The sequence below is a fragment of the Zophobas morio genome, unplaced genomic scaffold (assembly GCF_036711695.1).
Source record: "Zophobas morio isolate AGI-343-1 ecotype UQ-CSIRO unplaced genomic scaffold, CSIRO_AGI_Zmor_V1 ptg000031l, whole genome shotgun sequence".
Lineage (NCBI taxonomy): Eukaryota > Metazoa > Arthropoda > Insecta > Coleoptera > Tenebrionidae > Zophobas > Zophobas morio.
This window is the reverse complement of record NW_026972136.1, coordinates 11,633,720-11,652,208: the sequence shown is the minus strand read 5'-3', so window position 1 is coordinate 11,652,208 and position 18,489 is coordinate 11,633,720. Positions and strand designations below refer to the sequence as shown.

At 34.4% G+C, this 18,489-nt stretch overlaps 1 protein-coding gene across 2 annotated transcripts in view; it reads left to right on the top strand.

Annotated features, from left to right (window-relative positions):
* LOC135139276 (epithelial discoidin domain-containing receptor 1-like) overlaps positions 1–18,489 on the top strand; it is a 466,539-nt gene that overhangs the window by 58,336 nt on the left and 389,714 nt on the right. The window lies entirely within an intron of this gene.

The window sequence follows — 18,489 nt, the reverse complement described above, 5'->3', positions numbered from 1 at the left end:
TCAATCCAATGACGTACTTTTTTTACTACTTTTTACACATTTCACATTGTTCACAGACGAAGCAAAAACAAAAAAGATTGAGGTTATTAAATAATTGTTATTCCTCTCTCCTTTGTTTCTCTTGTTTAATTAATTAACAGTGGCATGTAATTTTATTAAATTAAAAGTAAAGTTTCTTATTGTTCAGATTTCAACATTTTAGCAAGGACATTTGTAACAACTCTAATAGGTGCAGTGTAATACCAGTAATAACAGTACAATATTTGGAAATTTTCGGGAAAATAGGTTCTTGATTTGATAAATAAAAAAAGCTGCGCCCGGCACTAATCCCCGGACCTCTCATCTGCGAAGCGGACGTGCTACAGCTAGATCACGGCTGTGCTTACGGGAGTTCGTATTAGGTGTCTAAATAATAAGACGGTTTAAACATTAAAAAATATACTAATAATAAAAAAATCAAGGTTGATTCATACGCTACAAGTATAGAAGTGTCTTATTTTGTAAAATTTAAGTCTTCACTAAAAAACATTTTACGTGGATGTCATCAAATTGTTGGTGGGTATGACTAGTAAGATTTTGGTTAACCGTTGTTTAATCTTCACGATATTCCTAAAATACGACAGGCAGACGACGGAAACGCGAAACTTTCTGATAATGCGAGGGCCAGAAAACGTTGAGAAAACATGACAGAGCCATTATTATTCTTATTCCATTTTTGTGTTGATAATTTTTGATTTTTGTCTTTGATGGAATAGAGTAACGCTTTCTTGAAGATTCAAAATGGTTTCTCACCCAGAAACTTTCTGTGTCGATTTTTATTAGACAAATAATCTCGGAAACTACCCGACCGATTGTTACATTACATATATGTATTTTGGCAATATCGTGTAGATAGCAACAGGCTAACGAAAATTTGCGTAGTAAATTGTATATAAATTCTTTAAATAACATACTCCTGTACTTGTGGTTTATGAATCCGTATTCAGAATTTTGCAAAAAAGTCTAATTCGTATAATTACGTTTTGTAGTAATATAAAAAAAAAAACGTTCAACAGCAGCTACAAGCTTAGGTGGTTAGGTGCATGCTAATAATGCGATGGTCGCGGGTTTGATGCCCCCCTATGACTTTTTTTCTTACACTGTAATTTGTATTTTCTATTTTATTTGTTCTAAAAACACTGGATTTGTTTGATTATACATCAACATCAGGTTTTTCACTTATGCTATAAGTGGATGAAGACGAATTATATTCACGAAAAAATAGTAAGGGCACGAGAAAAGCCGAGTGTGATAAAGATTTTGATACAATTTTTTTTTATTCACGTATATATATAATATTTTTTCCAATTTCACAGAATTTTCAAAAATTATATTGCATGTTAATTATTGTACTAGTACTAATTTGATGACGTATCACGTGTTATTAATAAGTGAACACATTTATCAATAAATTAACAAGGATAATTTTATATAGTATAGTATTACAAAAAAAAAAATAAATCATAAAATTTCAAAACTCACCACTTTGTACAGAAAAATTTATTGAATAAGTTGCTGCTATAACTACAGTTATTAATTGTAATATTAGAACAATACTTAGTGAAATCAGTGTGAATTTAGTCTTAATGAGGAACTGGTATTGGCGGAATCGGTAGTAAGGAGTAATTAAGTGTTTATAGATATTGAACTATTATATGGACTTAAAATTTTTCCTACAATTTCTTAAATTGTTACATATGCAACACAATATTCTCTACTGTTTGCGAAAATGTTATTTTCTTTCTTTGTCTCTATAGTGACGCTTCATATTACTGTATCCTTTTTTAACACGGGGTTGTAATGAATCATAACAGCTTTATACTAGAAATTACGGCTTTGTTATTAGGATCGTAAACCGCTTTAACAAATCGAAAGATAGATAAAGCATTTAGTGTTGTAAATCTCCTTTTTTTAGGTCAGGTCTATTTGGTTCAGGTTATATTTATTTAATTGATGATCTTAATATTTCATGTTTACTCCACGTTTCATAGCTTCTGAAATATACAAAATAGATCTTCTATTTCCGTATACCTGTCACCTCTGGGCGATTTTTTAAACATATGGTTTCCGAAACTACTGTACTGGTTGTGGTAAAATTTTAGACGTTTAAAACTTAGCTGACCAACACAAAAGTGATAGTATAACCTTAAAATTTTATGATTATGTAAATCCTATTTGAAATTAATAGTGTAACGTATGTGGTATATATCTATCTATATTTTTAATAATAATAATTATACGATTTAAAAAAAAAGTTAAACCAAACTTCACTGTCTTTCAGAACCGACGAAACGAAATTTGATGATTACAAAACGATAGAAATTTAGTTAACGATCTTCTCTAGAAAGTTAATGAGGTCATCGTAAAAGTGCATCATATAAGTCTTTGTAAAAAAATCTTTTAGTAGCATACTCGGATTTCAATTTTTAGCATTCTTGAATGCATTTTTTTCGAACACTAATCTACTATACACTGTCACGTTTATAACACCCTACGATGAAGAAAATATAAAATACAAAAATTGTCGACGGGTTTTGTTAATCACGTTGGCATTATCTAAACAATACTACCCTGATCTGACCCGAGCTGAGGTTAGTATTGTCTAGATACTACCAACATGGTTGTCGAAACGCGTCGACAATTGTAATTTTGAATTTCAGTGTGTAGGATAATCAACGTTAACATTCTTGAATGAAATTTAATAATGGTTTACCTAATTTTCTCAAAATTCTGGGAACATAGTACTATCATTTTTTATTTTATCTAAGAAACTGGATCTTTCTAGTTTGTGCTCCAGGAAGTTCTATGTAAATAACCTTAGATCAATGCTTTGGCAAAATTGATTTTTGTGATTCGATTCACCACTTTTAATTACGATTTTCGGTTTATTTAACGTTAGGTTAGCTACTTGAACAAACTTGTTGAGATATTTAAAATAAAATGTGACAAACACCTAAAATACGAAGAATGAAAATGATGAGGAAATGTTCATCATCGATGGTTAAAATTTGTACGATAGTAACACTTTAGTACGACAGGAATGTGGTGGAAAAATCAACTGAATGCTTGGTCCACAAATAAATTTAATAGCACATATATCTTGTCCATATATGAAAAGAATTTGTAATCCGTTACAAGTTACAAGAATTTAATTCCTTTGATCTACACCATGTTAGTTATTTTTGTTGTATTTTTGACCACAAGACTTATTTATGTTATAATAAACTAAATTACGAAGAACAACAGGAAGATAAACATAAGTCCTAATTCTTACTGCATTTTTAGTAGCTTTTTATGATTCTGCCGCTGGGGCTATTTTTGAAATTTTCTATCAAGAAAGAATAAAGTTTTTTTTGGAAAATATGCACAAATCAAGTATTAATCGAAATATCGCTCCAGTGTTAATTTAAAGCTTTCATCAGCACCAAAAAATAAATTTCCGTCGATGTTGGTATTGTACAAGCTATAAATTACAATCTACCAGAAATTAGTGTACCGTGGGTTTCAGATTTGGTTTTATAGCCAAGATTTAGTTATTAGCGGAGATGTTGACGAGCGGTAACAGCTACATTTAATGTCTTGAATAGCATGTTATGTGGCATTAAAAGTGTAATAGTGGGAATTGTCGTAAGCCTGCTGAATCCGAAATTTTTATTTTTAAATACACTGTAACTAATTTTAGTTCGAATTTTTAAACACTAGGCATCAAATTTGTTCAAAATGGTAAGTCCAAGGTAAAAGTTTCCTTGTACAACTTTTTTATATTTACATGTATTTTCGCCCAGTGATTAAGAGTTTAGGCAAACTTCTACAATAATTATCCTAGTAGCGTCCGTTCTTTAATGTTTCATTTTTGACGCCAAATACTGCCAACAAAACTTGCTATAGACATATTCGTATTATTTGTGTTAATGGCCTTAACGTTATTATTGTAATACTTTTTTTATTTCACTGCACCTGGTCAGAAAAAATTGGTCTAAGGTTATTTAAACAGGGCAATGCTAGAAAATCAAGGCGGATTCATAGACCACAAAGTACAGGAGTCCGTTATTTCATAAAATTTAAACAGTATTTTGAGGTGACAACGTCAAATTGTTGGTGGAGATAACGAGGTAAATTTTGGTTAGCATTTTACACGATATTCCTAAAATACGTAGAAATTTGACATAAGTTCGTAAGCTCCTTTTCATATCTAGGGATATATACCTTACTGCATAAACTTAAATTTTCTGCACGATTATCCTGTAATTTAACCTGCCTTGTATCTTTTACGCTTTAAATTTTTTTATCTAAGATTTATTACTACAAAATGTTAAAGTCGTGCACCGACAATTCTGCTGGCATTATCTTGGCTGTCACAATTAACCTAGTTCTTGGTCTAATCTTCACATAGTGCACGTAAACAACCCGATAATTTATTTACTTCAACATATACACCACAAGCATTTACACAGACACAGTAATCGTCCCACAATCTTTATGTATTGTGTATTTTGGCCCATTTACTTTCTACCTATATGTAAACCGTCCTGCATTCTATGGCTCTGCATTAGCCTAATTACCCCATCTGCATAAACCTCTTCAGCAATTAAATTTAACATTAAATCTGCACTTAATGTTTGCAATACCCCATATATTTCGCGCTTTGTAGCTCGAACGGTGCTCCGGCAAAATTGACCTCTTCTTTATATTCCCCATATGTGATTTTCCCGTATAACATCTGCCTTATCAAGATCCCCATTTACACAGCTCTCTAAGAGCAAATGAGGCGACGACTGATTCGACAACACCAATGTTATACGATTTTACGACGAATCTTCCGCTTGGTCACTTTTTACGTTACTCGAATATTATGTCATCTGACGCTCCAATATCCTTGTCGATAGCACGTTAAACTTTATTATGCCTGCTCCATAAACCTCGTAACGCTGCCGTAAATGTCGTTTTCTGCCCAACGACAGGATTCTGTGCATTTTTCAATAGTTAATAAGTAGGAGAACTCGCAGGATTTGCACAGGACTCGAAACTCGTCTTCGGTTCCTCTCTACCGTAAATAAAGTATCTCAATTGGGAAGTAAAATAATTTTTAATTAAATATTTGCCTTCTCGGAATGAAGTGAAGGATGTCATTTAATTTTCTTTTCTCCTTTCGTCTGGTAAATATTTGATTGAAGGTTTAAGTAATTATGAGGGGTAGTGGGGAGCGGGGCGGCGTGGGCTTCGATAACATTTTATTAAATATTTAACGAGGATGTCTTCGCGTTAATTATGGGTAATTGTTCTCTGAACAGTTAATTTTGTTTTATTGGAGATAATCCGAAATAGAGCGTTTTTATTTTAATAACTTGTTAATTACGTGGGCGGTGTTGTTTGAAGAGAGAATACTCAAACTTTGGCCAATATGTTTTGTTCGAACGGAAAAAATAGAGCGATATATTGTATAAATCCAATTTTCTTGATATTTTACAATGGAAGGGTTCACGAAAAATAGCAATAGTGTTTTTTTAGACCAATATTGCACTATTTTATGGAGAGATCATACTTTGTTGTCGTATTAATTAAATCAAATTTTAAAATACAGAATGTTTATAAAAAATATCGATATGTATATGAAAATCGTAATGTTTTAGACGTTTTTATAAACACTCTGTATCTATTTTATTTAATTTATGCCACAAGAAAGCACGCATCTCTGTTTATCTTTCTATAAAATATTGCAACATTGACGTAAAAAATAACAGTATTGCGATTTTTTTTGGCAACTAAAAACATATAAGAAAGTCGGAATAACACGACAATATTGTCGGAATTTCAAAAATAAACTACAGTTATAAAGTCTAAGAAATGACCAAACAAAATACGAAAAAATATACAAGATGTTCTACTTAAAAAGATTTAGTTGTATGTTATCTTAAAAGCAGAACACCCTGTATAGTTGGGAGTAATTTTAGTGCATGTTACTCAAGCACCTTTACTGTTGAACTTTTCTTTGTGTTGTATAATTACTGAGATATCGAGGACCGCGTTCTTAATGATTCCCCTGTATATATAACAAAAAAGTTATAACCTTTAAATTCAAAATGCACACAAATGGACATTTGCACAAAAAACTTACAGTTACAAACAAGACACACGAATGAGGAATTAAATTTTAATTGGAAAAATATTCAATTTTAGGTGCAACAGGCAACTAAAACGTAGATTAGTTTTAATGAAAACTTAATGTCGTGATTCTCATTTCCCATTTTTATTATCCGTGTGTTATACAAAGTTAAATATAAATATAAAAGGGCGAATTAATAAAGAAAAGTGGCTGTGGGAGGACAAAAATTATTCAAATGTTATGTAAACCGATATTAGGAAATTTGGAAGTAAAACAATTAAAATAATAAATGTTGTATAAGGAATAGGAGAGGAGGGCATAACGTGAAAAAGAGAGGGCTCAAAGAATGTACGGAAAAGGAAATAGTGCAAGAGAGATATTAGAAAAAAGCAGTGAATTTGAGAAAAGTTGTGTTAAAGTTAAAAGTTATCAAAAAAATGCTGGAAAATAAAAACTAAAGAAAGCGAAATATTATGAGAAAAAAGAGAAAAGAAAGTGTGAAGGAATGGAAAATGATCGCAATATTTGGGTGCGGAAACGAAACAAAGGAGAATAAGTGGCGGTTCAATGATACATACAGAATGTGCAGAATGTGTGTAGAAGAGAGAGAAAGACGATGAAACACATGATGTATCTCGAATGTAGAGCTTTTGAGAGCTTAAATGAAATATTGCACGAGGATGGAAAAAGCATAAATTAGATGAAAGAAGTGGAGAGGATCAAGGGAAAGATGGTAATGGAAGAAGAGGAGAAACCCTTATGTTATAAGAAGTTATGCATTATTATTCTTCAATTTAATCCATTAAGCAAAATAATAATTTTTTAGTAGTATGTAGTTCTCAATTTTATGTGCAACAGGCAACTAGAACCTCTATTGATTTTAATGAAAATTTGATATCGTGATTCTCATATCCCAGTTTTATTGTCAGTGTTGTAACAGATACATTCAATTATAAAAAGCATGAAAACGCGTAACAATTATTGGCTGTACATGAACTTTATTGTGAAATTTTTAGTTTCTATTTTTTTACCTTTTATTTTAAATTTTTTAAACTACCATCATATAATAATACAAAATAGAGCAAAGATCTTAAAAGTAATAATATTGTTACGTTGTTCGGTGAATTAAAATCGGCGTGGGTAAAACTCAACAATTTATTTCTTAATAACTCGAATTTACACCACTAACTATTACAGCGAAAATTATTCCGGCGCAACTTCTCTTGATTCAACTAGCTGAATAATGCCGTCCCCGAAAGTGGGCTCCATTTAAACCTATATTCCCTTCTCAATGTTTCCCAATCGAGGTCTTTCTGGAATCCATCGCGGCTTCCGTTTCCAAGCCTTCTCTTTAGCGAAGGACGCGTCGCCGGGCTGTAACAATATAATCTGTCGCTTAACTCAGCGGTGACTTAAAGTGGCAAAACCCAACTCTTAAACCTGATTAATTGGTTCAGTAGTTTTGGACTTTATTCGGCATAAACGATAGATGAAACCGGGAAACCTGCATTTTATTATTCTGCGAACTGCGAGTGCCAAGGAAACGTGAGTCTTTAAACAGGAAGGTGTTAGATTGCTCTGGAAACAAATTGTAGAATCCTCCCACTAGGTGTTTTCGTGCACGAGCTTTAAAAACTCGTGATAATTTTTTCACTCGATTATTATTGTTTGCAGTCGGTTTGTTTTTCACGTAACGAAAATACGTTTTTGGTAAAATAATTTTGTTTATCCTTATACTTCAGTGCAAAACAAAGCAAACGTCACACATACATTTGGACCCGACCCTGCTGTTGGCGTGTAGGCGTGCCAGTTCGTAGGCCATCAGAAACAGTTCTTGTTGGTCCGTGAAGATTTAAACTTCTCTTAATTATTTCACGCAGAGAAACTTATTTCCAATTTAAAACGAGTATGCATTGTTGAAATTCTAAGAAGGCGTCGAGCCATTTGATTCGAATCTAATCAGCAGCAGAAATGAATATTCATCGAGTTATTCCGTTTACTCGATCGTATAATTCGTCGGTTTTTCGACTTGCCATTTTCTATTTGGGATACGCACGGAGCGAGTTAGTTGCTTGGAAGTGCGCCAGTTTGCGCCCGATCAAACTTCCAATGTAATATATTCACTTTTTGTAGTGACGAAATTGGGAAATTACCAACTCGAAATCACTAAAAACTTTTCAAATCGAAAAAGTTATGCGAGCAAATTAGATAAAAATTCTCGGCCGAAAACGACCCAACCGCAACCTTAGAACTTCATTGTTGAGGTGATGTAATGGGCAAGAGCGGAAAGTGGGTTTCGCAAATCGATAGAGCTTTAGAATTTCCATTTCATCGGGAAGTGTGCTAAATATTTTCGCAAATTTTTCGTTTTTTACTTCGGTTTTTTCGTTCCACCGATGATACATTTATTTAGCGACTTTACCGTGATTTGTCTTGGTGAATTGCGTCCGTTTAACATTCCGAGGTTTTTAATGCCCCTTGGAAATGATTATAATCCGCAGGTGTGCCCCTTTCCAGTTTTTCGACACCATTGCGGGCACTTTGGAGGCTATTAGCGAGCATCGAAGCGTATAAATTGCCCCGACATACGAACACAATTACCACCAAGAATCGGCATGACCATCGCGTTCCAGCGTTTTTATTTAGTGATTTAGTGGAAGGCCCCTTTAATGCCATAATCATACAATGGATTGTTTTTACGTCTCGAGTGCTGCTCACGTCCTACAAGTCAGCAGAATAAAAGCGGAGCTTTTCCGCCAATACGCTCCGGAGTGACCGGAAGATGTCCTCCGGATTTCTCCCGCCTCACCTTCGGCCCCTTTAATTATGTCTCCGGTAATTAAAAGTTGTTTTTATCCCTAAAGCGACTTACTTTTAAATCATTAATTTGTTTCGGGCGATTTCATCCGGGGCCCTTTTCGTCGACGACTTTATTTCGTCGAATGAAAGATGTTAATTAGAGAGTCGTGTTGTTTGCTTTGTATTATCCTTTGCTCCAGGAGATTTTTACTTTTTTTCTAGTAATTAAGAAGAAAAATGCCGGGAAACGAGTTGCGCGACCATTCACCGATTAAACGCGATCCGGACAAAAAGATCAATCATCGCCGTGTCTTGCTGAAATATTTTTATTGCTTCCAAACTACTTGACGGATCATAAATTACGGCCGAAATTCGGTTTTTGTCCCGGGACTCGTAAGTGTAATAAAAACATGTGATTTATTGCGACCGAATTAAAATAATAAACAGGAATGGAAGGGCTTTTTCCTCGTTAATGCCATAAGCTGGAAAATTCGCCGGGATTATTCCAGTCAAAACTTCTAGGCTGACCCAATTTTGGGGATTTGAACTGTTCAAATTCGTACTTATTAATAATTTTAGTTGGAGAGCTTTATTCCAAATTAAAAGGTAATTAAATTTTAAACTGTCTAGGCTCTTAATTGGGATTAAATTGACTTGTGAAGCACGCTATTTGCCATTATTTATTACCTCAACTAATGAATGGAGGCATCCGAAAACTCAGCTGTGGAGTAGGTTGGAAAAACCTAATGAAAATTGCAAATTTTCGTATACGCAACAAGGTGGAGACCATTTTGAACATTTGTGGTGATTTATTGACCACTTGTGGCCAAAAATCTTGCCTATATCAGTTATATACCAAAAAAAAAAATTTTGTATTAGTGCAAATGTTTCCTCGTCACCCAAGAGGTAATTTGCTCGCCGCGTTGATCAATTGTTTCTTATGGTGGATCATCGCTATTACAGCCCTACACCCCATATAAACAAAAATAAAATTCTTTAAACTTCAGTACAGATAACAATAAAATAAAACTCTAACTTCAACACACTAAGAAAAACAACATATTATGATTTGAAGAAAAAAACATAAGACCTTTGTAAATTATAAATAAAAAAGAAATTTCTGTTAAAGCATAACCAACTAAACACTAGAGATGTTCTAAATTCCTGCCTTATGCATATAAGTAAGCTCGTAATATTTTCAAATTTTGATCATTTTTTGTAAAATTTAGTCATCAGTTTGGCAAATCATATACCTTATAGAAAAGAGAGGGTGGGTGGGCGGGGCTAGTAGCTGCTAAGATAAGACCGATTTTTGCAAATCACATACCCTCTAAGAAAAAAGGGGGTGGGTGGGCGGGGCTAATACCTGCTAAGATTAGACTGATTTTGGCAAATCATATACCCTCTAAGAAAACAGAGGGTGGGTGGGCGGAGCTAGTAGCTGCTAAGATAAGACCGATTTTGGCAAATCACATACCCTCTAAGAAAAGACAGGGTGGGTGGGCGGAGCTAATACCTGCTAAGATACGACTGATTTTGGCAAATGACATACCCTCTAAGAAAAGAGAAGGCGGGTGGGTGCGTCTAAATCCTGTTATGACTGATTTTGGCAAATGACAGATTCTCTAAGAAAGGAGAGGGTGGGTGAACGGGGCTAATACCTGCTAAGATAAGTTCGATTTTGGCAAATGGCATACCCTCTAAGAAAAGAGAGGGTGGGTGAGCGAGGCTAATACCTGCTAAGATAAGACTGATTTTGGCAAATGAGATACCTCATAAGAAAAGACAGGGTGGGTGGGTGGGGTTAGTACCAGTTAAAATAAGCCTGATTTTGGCAAACAATATACACTGCAAGAAAAGAGAGGGCGGGTGGGTGCGTCTAGAACCTGTTAAAACTGATTTTGGCATATGACATATTCTCTAAGAAAATAGAGGGCCGGCGGGTGGGGCTAGTACCTGCTAAGATAAGACTGATTTTAGCAAATAACGTATCCTCTAAGAAATTTAATTAAATTATTATAAGAAAAGACACTAGAGGCTCCGAAGCACTTTGTAATTCTTTACAGGATAACCTAGAACCTCAAAATTGTTTTACATTTTTCAAAGAAAAAACTAGGTCGCAAAATTAACTCAAAAAACAGATCAGGTCAGAATTTTCCAAAAAGTAGTACATCAAAGTCCCCCAAAATTGTTTTAAATAGTTTACAAAAAAAATCTCCATGGGCTTCTTAAATAATACACCAGGATACCCAAACACCGTGGCACTCAAGACTTTTTCATGTCAAAGAAAATTTATGTGAAATTTGTAAAAGTTATGACGTCATCAATAATTTGTTTAAATATGAAGATTGCATTATATGGTAAAACTTATTTTTGTGCATATGAAAAGGTAGTTTGATGTAGGTTTGATCTAAAAAAATTGAGAAAATTAATAACAAATAAAATAAACTTGTTTTTTGATAAATATTAAATAAACAGAACAATACATTGGAGTAAAAATTTATTCTATAGCAATTGGTCAAACTGTTCCCCATTCCCTATCTGATACAAACCCAGACGATGATAGACCTAATCGACGGAATTTTCAACGCTCTGGGGACTTATACGAGTCATTTCATGACGAATTCATGCTTTCAAGTCGTCTAAATTATCGGGTGTGTTCATGTAAACACCACTTTTTAATGTCCCCATAAAAAAATTAAGGGGTGTCAGATCCGAAGACCTAGGTGGCCATTCTATTAGTCCACGCGTTTCAGTCCACCCTCCATCAAATTGATTATCCAAAAAATCCCTTACATTTATACCATAATATAGATTATCTGGATCAAGAAACGTAACAATTAGATCCAGTGCGGTTATAAGATGATCTAAGCATCGGTTAAATTTCCCTGAAAAAAGTAGGGGCGAATAAATCTTCTGTTTGTTATTCCCACCCAAACACTAATTTTTGGGGACGTTAGGTGTGTGCCGAATATGGATTTATCCATTGCAAACTTATATACTTCCAACCTAGGTCTTCTGCGACTGTTTCAACGAGTGCTAGTGAAAATTTTTATCAATATTATAAATATGAAGCACCCCGGATGTTGAAAATCGGCCACTTCTTCCACTTGATACTTTAAAAAAACTGAGCCAGATTTTCAAGACCACCAAGAACGAGTCCATTTGTAAATTAAACCCTACCAGCTACCGTTTTAATTGCAACCCAAGTTCATTTACTGTCCGTTCAATGCCTTATAAGTTCCGACTACCAAATCACAATAACTCGAATCAATAACACCACCCATATAAAGCGAACGGAAAAACCCCCGCCATATACGCGAATTGCACCACGTTCGGAATTGCAATTAACTCCATAAAGTCGCGTTTACACACCCAACTAATCAAACTTTCTTAATTCCGGAGTGCAGCTCGATGAAAACAACTGCGAATTGGAAAGTTCGAGCACTGCGAGACGTAAAAAGTTGTGACGGCAGGTGTCCCTTGCCCTGCTCCCTTTTTTCCTCGTTTTTGACTGATTCAATAACGTCAGCCTTTTTGCAGCGTGCACGTGCTGCGGAACATCTTGATTGCATATAAATGCATTTGCGGTGGTCTGCACGAACTGTCGAACGCTTTTTCGGATTGTCCTTAGATAAAGATCTCGAAATCCACCTGTACCCACGACGGCAATAAATTTAATTGTTTTTGCGCGAGATCCAGGACGACTGGGGTTTGGAGGGTCGACGATCGGGAATTCGGTGCAATGGGGAGCTGAGGATCGGGATGGAGCATTGAGAGTGTAGTAGATACAGAGAGAGAGTGTTGGTGGTGGGTTTCGATGTGGTCGGGGTCTGGGTATTGCAGTTTTGAAATGAAAAGAATGCAAAAAGTTAATTCGTTCGATAGCGAGTTGGAGAAGTTTCAGATACCTGGGAGTTAAACGGGGGCGCTCTGAAGTCATAGAAAGTACTATTTAAAGGAACAACATGGAAAGGAATTTAATAAAGTAGCAGATAACACGATGATAAGTATTAAATTGAAGTTGTTATAACGTTATTACGTTTGTGCTGGTGTATTAAATAGTGAAACTCATTAAATTTAAGGTGCACTTTTCTCTTTTGTGTGCATTTATGCATACTAATTTTAAAATTATTTTGCTGTTTTTAAGTTTTTCTGAGTTGCACTATATACCTCTCATGTTGACAAATCTGTAACTATTTAATTAATTTCATCATCAGAACAAAGCGCTGAAATCAGCAAACAAGATAAGCTTGACTTAAACATAGAAATTTTATACCTCATTTTAAAATAGTAGAAGTTTTGCCACGTCAAGTATTAAATCTGATTCCTGTAATTCGGTGTTATGAATGGTGATATAAATATTTACGTCAGTTCTAAAGATCTTTGCAAAGTGAGTTGGAAAAGGATAACACAAGCATATACGTATAGTCGTAGAAATTTACTAGGACGTTCTACTACTTTTTAAGTCTATATTTCCCAAGCTTTACTTAAATATAGTTCTTATCTTATACCCTACGACCTAAAACCTTAATTTCAAACTATTTTATACCAACAGTAATCGCTATTATCTACTATACATATTATCTACTAGATGTCCCGTTTAACTTCCCAAAGTGGACAAAAACTTAACTTAGTAACGTACTTTCATCCGTTACGCTTCTAGGAGGTACGGGTACGTTTCTATAGGATGTTATCTAGCAAGCTGTATAAATTTTAATAATAATGAAAAAACTTTCAAAGTTTAAAAAATATATATTTGTAGTCACTGCTACACGTGTTTCGGTACACAGTACCGTCTTCAGGCAGAAGAGAAACTGGGGTTTTACAGAGCTATTCCTGGATTTATACCTGATTTAACAATGGTGTTTTCAAATTTATGTTAAGTAAGGGAGATTTGTTTATTTGTAAAGACAAGTCACCTAAGAAATCGAATTCTGGAGTTTACATGCTAAGTTGTGGTGACTGCCCCTTAGTATACATCGGACAAACAGGGAGAAAATTTGAGGAAAGGATAAAAGAACATAAATCAGCATTTGTCAACAAAAAATCAAATTCTACGTACGCGAACCACCTTATCCAAGAACAGCATAATTTCAACGACGAATTCAAAATTTTACACATAGAAAATAAAGGCGCAAAATTAAACGCGTTAGAATGTCTGGAAATAAATAGGTACAATAAATTAAATACACTAATGAACGACCAAACCGAAATAAACAAATCTCCCTTACTTAACATAAATTTGAAAACACCATTGTTAAATCAGGTATAAATTCAGGAATAGCTCTGTAAAACCCCAGTTTCTCTTCTGCCTGAAGACGGTACTGTGTACCGAAACACGTGTAGCAGTGACTACAAATATATATTTTTTAAACTCTGAAAGTTTTTTCATTATTATTAAAATTAATATGGAGTTTAAACACGTATCAGCCTCATCAATACAAACAAGCTGTATAAACGTCTCTTTAGTCACAAGGGGAGCGAATGTTTAAAAAACGAGTATCTAGAGAAGTTAATAAGCGTGTACATACTATGCATTTTCTACAACTTCGACTATAATTATTGAAACTTTGAAGTTTATTACCCTACAAAAAATAAAATACCGACATCACGAACACTGTAGTTGCATCTCGCAATTAGGGCGGTATACGATGTTCCATTTTAAAACAAATTAAACAGAAAACAAAACGTCAAAATTTACGAGCTGTCAATTTAGTTAGAAGCAACTCCAGACCGTGGCTAAAAACAATCTCTAGGAATGTTTCAAATTCTTAAAAAATAATACACCAGCGGATTCCGCGCTGATTTGAAATTTTGAAAAAATACTTTAGGGCCTTCAAAAAATGTTCAAGCTCTTAAAAAAAAATTGCTGAGAACTTCCAAGAATCTTTTAAGTTCTTAAACACAAAATATTATCAGACCCTAAAATTATTTTAAAAGCTAAAGCTTTTAAGATGCTTTCAGAAGAAAGAACACCAGAGGACCCCAAAATAATTTCAGATTCTTGGGCTTCAAGAATTGTTCCAGTTAAAAAAAAAACACAGGTCGGTAAGATGCCCAAAATCCAATTGAAATCTAAAAAAAATAACGTCTCGCAAAATTGTTTCAAATCCTTTCAAAAGGCAATCTTGGGAATCTTTCAAATACAGACGTATGTATAGGGAATATAGAAAGATATCGACACAGAAATCGAGAAATGGAAAAATTGATATAGATATAGACGGATATGGAAGGATATAAAACTATATAGACGGGTTTAGGAAGTTATAAACGGGAACTGGAACATATAGACGGACATAGAAGTATAGAATAGGATACAGAAAAATCGAAAATCAAAAAATCGGAAAAACCGGATATAGGGGATAAAGGCCCAATTCTGAATCAGACCTGTTAAAATTTAAAGGTTGTTAAAAAATAAACAGCCAATCAGATTTACGAATTTAACTCGTTACTATGGAAATTTGCAATTTAACACCCTTTAAATTTAACAACTTTGATTCAGAATTGCCCCTAAAGACAGATATGGTAAAATATACATCGATATAGAAGAATACAGACGGATGTAGAAAAATATAGACACAGAAATCGAGAAATCTAGGAATCAGAAGTCAAAAATCGAAATGTTCAAGTTTAAATAATGGTTTGTAGACTTTCCAAGAATTTTTAAAATTCTTAAAAACAAGTCTCTGGAAGCCTAGAAGATGCTTTACAATAAAAAAAAAAACACCATGCTACCTAGAATTTTTCCATATTCTTGAAAAAATACTGTCAGAAAACGGGAAGATGCCTTCAAATTTAAGGAAACACTTGGAATCCTAAAATTCTTTCAAAATCCTTCAAAGAACAAAACAGCAGAGGGATATATACATATCTATCAGAGACTACCAAGATGCCTTCAAATTAAAAGAAACACTAGGACCCGATTTATAGAAAGCGAAGTTAAAGTTAATTCGCGATTAACTTTTAACTGAGGTCCGTTGCGAGGCAACGCGCATATTTTAACCAATCACGGGCTCATATTCCACATTTTAATTTTCTGTTAAACTAATCGAGGATTAAATATTTAACTTGCTGTTCTATAAACCGGCCCTTAGAAACCCAAAATTCTTGACAATTTCAATAAAGCAGCATCTTTCAAAATTCTGTCAAATCCTTAAACAAAACCGCTGAGGGCCTTTGGAATCTTTCAAATTTCTGAAAACAATGCCAGGAACTTCCCAGATTTATTCTTAAAAAAAAAGAACACCAGGGCTTCCCAAGCGTCTTTCAAATTAAAAAACACTGTTGACCTCCAAGATACTATTAAATTCTTTAAAAGGAACCATTTGGAGTCCCTGAATTTCTTTCAAATTTTGAAAAAAAATCACATTGTTTTAAAATCTTCCAAAATTCTTCTCAAAAGAAACCACCATTGGCTCAGATGTTTTTAAATTAAAAAAAAAATCCCCTATTTTCTTTCAAATACTACCAAAAATGACTAGACGCCCCCAAGATTATATTTCATATTATTTCTACAACCAAGCATTAGGAATTTTTCAAATTCTTAAAAAATAACCAGGATCCTTAAAAAAAACCAACTGGGCCCTACAATAATTTTTCAAAAATACTACAGATGGGTTGCAAGAATTTTTCAAATTCTTAAGAGGCAGCAGTGCCCTATAAGATGCTTTCAAATTAAAATAACCACCACGATACCGCAGGATTTTTCCATATTCTTTCAAATTTAAAGAAACACTAGGGACCCCAAAAACGTTTTCAAACCGTCTCCAAAAAAAAAAAAAAATGGTAGGCGGCCTTCGGAATCTTTCGATTTCTTGAAAAAAGTGCCCGAGATGTCGTAGATTTTTTCATATTCTTAAAAAAAAAAACACTAATGGCCCCCAAGAAAATTTCAAACTCTTTAAAAAAACACAAGGATGACCACGAGAGACCCCCAAGATTCCTTCAAATTAGTTCTAAAAGCAAACACTAGAGGCCTTCCAGGAATCTTTCAAATTATTTAAAAAAATACCAGAAGCTCGAAGATTTTTTCAAATTTCTTGCAGTATTGCTAAATTTTCCACGTGGAGAGTAATATCCTCTTAATTGTGATATAGTAATGTTACAGTTTTAGTTATACTTATTTTATAACTTTAACGTACCGTGTGTTCAATATCAATGTAACTTTATTACTACCTACCATTACTCTTACTACTGTTTTTATGAGCTCTTTATACAGTAGGATGTTTATACTATTTTATACAAAAGTGATAAACGAGTTGTAACAGATGTAGGGGCGAAATGATATCTTCAGCTTAAATTATCGAAAAATGTCTACCATCAGTAACAGTCTGAGAATTGCAACCAATATCAGTCTACAGCTTCACTCACCCCCGAATGTAATTTTATAGTCCAGGTCCGTCTTTGTGATAATTATCATGGACCCTGACCTGACACGAAATTTTTCTATTATCATTAGTTAGAATCACCCTAACCTCACCCTTTGCTGAACAGTGACTTTAAGTCCTTCATAATAATTTATAGTATCTTCTTCTAAACTTTTGATATTCGATACATCAGCTGATATATTTAATATTATTTAAGTTTCCTTCAAAAAAATGTTAACAGCAATGTAAAAACAGAAGTATTACACTAGGAGGTGACAAGGATAGTGGAGCCTCAAATATAGTTTCACCCTTTTGAGAATGTGCTAAATATATACATGTGAGAGTCATAAGAACCAGATTGCTTGTTAAAAACTGGTTCAGAGTAAGACCCCCCTTAATCCAACAAGAAACCTAATTATGCTCATGTCTCTTAAATTAACTTACACAAAGCAGCTCTTCTCAATCCGAAACTCGTACTTCACTTCATTTCCAACCACTAAATCGGCATAATAAAACCCCCGACTCTGCTATAATAACCGCACAAAAAGGAACACCACTCGCACAACCTATCCGTGGCATTCAACTGACGATATTATTTACAAAGGAATCATACCCTTAAAGTATAAAATTACGTTACGCGCAATTTCCTCCACATAAATGTTAATTTAGTCGGCACACTTTTGCCGTAGAATGCCTCTTTTGTCGTCTGAATTTCCTAATAACGCAGCTTTGCTTTGCTCAAAGTTTTGACACCTCGTGTGGCATCCGAAGTACATAACGTCTCCCTAATTGTATTAATAAATGCCTAAAATTCCGGACCTTTGAAGCGTCTGCTTCTCGTAGTCCGGACTCTCTCCGGAGCTGTGTTTAGTTTCGTCTGGAGGAAGGTGTGTTTTGTGCCGCGTACACACATAAGTGAGACCTGTTGCTAGGGTGTAGTGCGGTCACTATGCTAATCCTGATTCCTTCACGGCAGGATGCGTTCGCGTGCCGCCGCTGCCGCCGCCGCCTGCGATGTTACGCCCGTCAGCCTTCCGGCTGCACCAAATTTATAACGGGAGGGGGAAAATTGTTAATATCTTGGGCTGGGGTGGAATCGGAAAGGACAAATGTAACGTCAAAACAGACGGTGGTAACAAGGGCTGAGTGCAACGAGTGCAATAAAACTTTTCGGAAAAA